Raw genomic sequence first — 4,389 nt, 5'->3', positions numbered from 1 at the left:
GTAATGACTGTATGTGAGGATACTCTTTAGTTTTCATTTTGTGTTTGCAATTTTCTTTTTATTTTAAAAAGTATTTTTAATACTTTTCAAAAGTATTTACCAACTCACTGGGAGAATAGAATCTGGTTCTAGAACTGCAAAGTTTCTTGACTTAACTCAGTTCTGGCTCAAAGCCCACACTTGGCCCCAGGCATCAAGGCACTGGGTAACCCCAGTCCACGGCTCACCGGGCATAAAACTCTTGCTCAACTATGCTTTTGTTGGTTGCATATCCTTAAGAAAAAGAAAGTGCATCCACTTGGGAATGTGTCACAGTGCTAGGCAACTAGAAAGAGTGATTCCTTCAAATAATTTACAAGACATTAATATTCAGCTGGCTGGAAAAGCTAATCTAATGGTCAGACCCTGCCTGAGGTTTCAATGCTGGATGAATAGGCCTTTTCCAAGAGCTTCTGAATAGACAATTGGGGCCTCTTTATGTAAGAGCTAGCTTTGAAAAAAAGTCATGAATTTATATGATTAAGGGAAGGAGTTCAGCCCCCATTCTGTCTTTTCAGGCTCAGGGGGTGAGTTAAAGCAAAGAGTTGCTACATTGTGTCCGTTAAGCAGGACTTGGAGATTCTGCTTGTTTCCACACTGTTCATAGTTCTTCCTTTACTAGGTCAAGTCAGACCTTCCATGCTAATGCAAGAGATAGATTCTTTATCATAATCTAAAAAGCTCTGCTAGAGCCTATCTCAGAGTCTGTATGTAGTTCATGGAGGACTTTTATTGCCAGCACACACTCTTAAGATGTTCTGAACACTGAGATGGCAGGTACACCCAGAATATAAAGTTAAGAAAAACATTTTCTGTTTTAAATGTTGACTGGCTTTAAAAACAGCTAAAAAAGAAAAAGGGTGAATCACTTTTATTTATGTTTTTGTCTGCATGTTTGTCTGTGTACCATGTACATACAGTGCCCATACAGGCTACAAGATGGCACTAGAAACCCCTTGAACTGGAGTTATAAATGGTTGTGAGTTGCCATCTGGGTGCTGAGAACTCAATCTCTATAAAAGCAGCAAGTGTTCTTAATTGTTAAAGACTCCTATCAAGCCCCCCAAATCAGCTTCTGAAATAAAGGCAAATGGTCGTTTAGTGTGCCTGAGCACCAGTAGCATAGAATAAAATACATTCTAGTGTATTCTAGTGAAAAATAGATAAATAGCATTAATCTTATAGGGTTTGGTGGTGGTGGGTAATATATATTAATTAAATATAGAATTGATATATATATATATATATACACACACACACATATATATATTAAATCTATTTTGGGGGGTTGGATTTGGTTTTTTTTTCGAGACAGGGTTTCTCTGTATAGCCCTGGCTGTCCTGGAACTCACTCTGTAGACCAGGCTGGCCTTGAACTCAGAAATACGCCTGCCTCTGCTTCCCAGAGTGCTGGGATTACAGGCATGTGCCACCATGGCCCGGCTAGTCTATTTTTTTTTAATGATTTCTTCTGTTGATTGGATAAACAAAGATTTGCAAAAGAGAATTTTTCATTAGATAAAACTTTTAAAAAATGAAATATAGTGGTTTGGGGTAGAGGTATGTGGCTCAGTAGTAAAATATTTGCTGAACATGCATTGATTCAATTCCCAACACTATAAAAATTAATTAATTAATTAATTAATTAAATTAAAAGGTAAGTTTGGACAACGGTGAAGAGAGGTCAAGGAAACACTAGATAATAACTTTATTCTCCCTAACATGCACACGCACACACACACACACACACACACACACACACACACACACACGTACACAGTACAGTTAAACAGTTATTAATGTCAGACATTACTCAAATATACGTGTGACAATTGATGGTTCATAGTTCCAAAAGGGAACCAGAGATGCTCCACCATGAAGCACTTGCTGCTTTCCCTGAGGGCCTGAATCCAGTCCCAGCATTCACAGCAGCCAGCTCACAACTGCCTGCCTCTCTAGCTCCAGGGGACCCAGTGCCTCCTTCTGGCCTTCTCAGGCACTGCACATCCTGGTATGGCATACACATACACAGATACACATACATACACATAAATAAAAACAAATCTTCAAAAAATTACAAATAAACCCCAATGGAAGGCAAGTGCATAAACCATTTTAGCTTAACACAGCATCTGGAATGGAGAGTAACAAATTTAAGTTTATTTGATTGTTCCCCAAGAAGGGCTTGCTGCACCTTTTGCATCACAGAACCCAGGAAAATTCTAAAATTTGTCTGGGTTGATTCTTTTCTGCCTTCTTTCAGCTGCATATAAGAACTCAAGCATTCATAGTTAAGTGTTGAGCTAGCTTACAGTCCTCGTGGGCAGTCCTTAGGATTGCTCCCCTCTCAGACATTTTAGAAAGAGAACTTCTTACCCTCCCATTGACACGCCTGCTGCCAGAAAAGGGGCTACAGGGTACAGGCTGTGAACGTGGTGGATGACAGCCTCCAAGTCTTCAGTGTTCGCACAGCAGTAAGTCCGTGGAGTCTGGACAAGACAGGCATTATTGTTAAAATATAAGTGGAATGATTTGTACACAGTAGAAATGCTTAATTTAAAAAACAAGCAAAAATCACAAATACACAAAAACATTTACTTGTGTATATTATTAAGAATATGTTATTATCTTCTAGTATACACATCTGCCACTTACAATCAACATGAATTAGTGGCACTAAGAAAATAAAAACTTTGAAGGAAAACTTGACATGAACTTTGAAGGAAAACTTGACATGAACAGGACAAACCTGGTACAAATACCTTCAATTAAAACAGATGCAAATATACAAGGTGTGAGAGAACATATAGAGAATTACACTTTATAGAAAAAATAATGTTTGTTTCCTATAGGGCAAAATAATTATTTAAAAACAAGTAAGCAAACAAAAATATTTTCTAGTAGTGCTAAAAAAGGTTAAATTGCTGAGTATGCTGATGTATATTATTTTATTTTAAATGACTTTTGTTGCTCACATATGGAAGAGAATTTATGCCACTAAAGCAGAGGTTGTGGACAACTCATTTGCAATTGGGTGGGAGGGCCTGCTTAGTCTAACAGCAAGGAGCCAACCAGTGAATTCTGTTCTCTATTAGAATCATTATCCTTTCCTTCCTGTTCCTCTCAAGATGTTTGTGGATAGTGATCATTTTCTTAATCAAATGGTAGAGATCCTTAGGAAGACTGGGAGCAAGGCCTTCAGACTAAAGAATTCTCAAGATTTTTATTGCCAGTCTCAAAATGGACCTGTGCCACAGCATGTGAGTGCCTCAGGGTCACACCTAACTGGGAGAGAGTCAAGCCTTTCTTGGCCAGTTTGTGAATCTGTTCCTTCATGTGGTCAACCACGTGGGGACACTAAATCTGTACAGCAACGGTGACTGGAACAGGCCTGTCCCTGGGAATGTGCTCATGAGCCATGATGGATGGCAGAAGTTTGGCAGCAAGGACAGAACCTGCGACCCACATTTGCCATCCTAGCACTTGAAAGGCACAGTGAATGGATCTCTGAGTCTTAGGGGGGCAAAAAAGACAAGCTAAACTATGGCTAGTTTCTCTTCAGGGATCTGTTCCTCCATCCTGAGTGCTGCCTGCCCAGTGAAGAAGTGAGGTTTCCAGGAGCAGCCTTTACCTAGACAAGGCAGTATAAAATCTGACTCATGCTTCCAGTTTCCCTGTGCCCTGGAGCTGACCCTGTGCCGCAGCACTCCATACCCAAATCCTGTGGCGAGAGAACTGGTCTTCCAGGAGTGCTGACATACCTGAGAGCACAGGTGAGTCCACCACTTCTCGTCAAATTCCTGGCCGAAGAGGGACCTGCCCCAAACTATTAGGTCACAGGAAGCAAGGAACAGCCTGGGACAGGATCCTTCCAGTTTCTGTCTGCACCCTGGAGCTGACCTTGTGCCACAGCTCCTCATACCCAAATTCCACCAGGAGAGAACTAGTCTCTCAGGAGTGCTGACACACTCACAGGAGGGACAAACCACAGTCAGAGACAGCAAGACCAGCTCACACCACAGATAACCAGATGTCAAGGGCAAGGACATAAGAAACCAAGACTACTTGGCATCCTCAGAACACAGTTCTACCAACACAGTAAGCCCTGGATACCCCAAGACATGAGAAAACAAGACTCTGCTTAAAATCACATCTCATGATGATGATAGAGGACTTTAAGAAGGACATAAATAACTCCCTTAAAGAAATACAGGAGAACACAGGTAAACAGCTAGAAGCCCTTAAAGAGGACACACAGAAATCCCTTAAAGAATTACAAGAAAACACAACCATACAGATGAAGGAATTGAACAAAACCATCCAGGATAAAAATGGAAATAGCAACAATAA

At 40.6% G+C, this 4,389-nt stretch overlaps 1 pseudogene; it reads right to left on the bottom strand.

Annotated features, from left to right (window-relative positions):
- Window positions 1–3,028: 3,028 nt before the first annotated feature.
- On the bottom strand, window positions 3,029–3,542 carry LOC127663722 (40S ribosomal protein S13-like; annotated as a pseudogene).
- Window positions 3,543–4,389: the final 847 nt, after the last annotated feature.

The sequence above is a fragment of the Apodemus sylvaticus genome, chromosome 13 (assembly GCF_947179515.1).
Source record: "Apodemus sylvaticus chromosome 13, mApoSyl1.1, whole genome shotgun sequence".
Taxonomy (NCBI): domain Eukaryota; kingdom Metazoa; phylum Chordata; class Mammalia; order Rodentia; family Muridae; genus Apodemus; species Apodemus sylvaticus.
The sequence above is the reverse complement of the archived record's forward strand: the minus strand, read 5'-3'. Positions and strand labels throughout refer to the sequence as shown.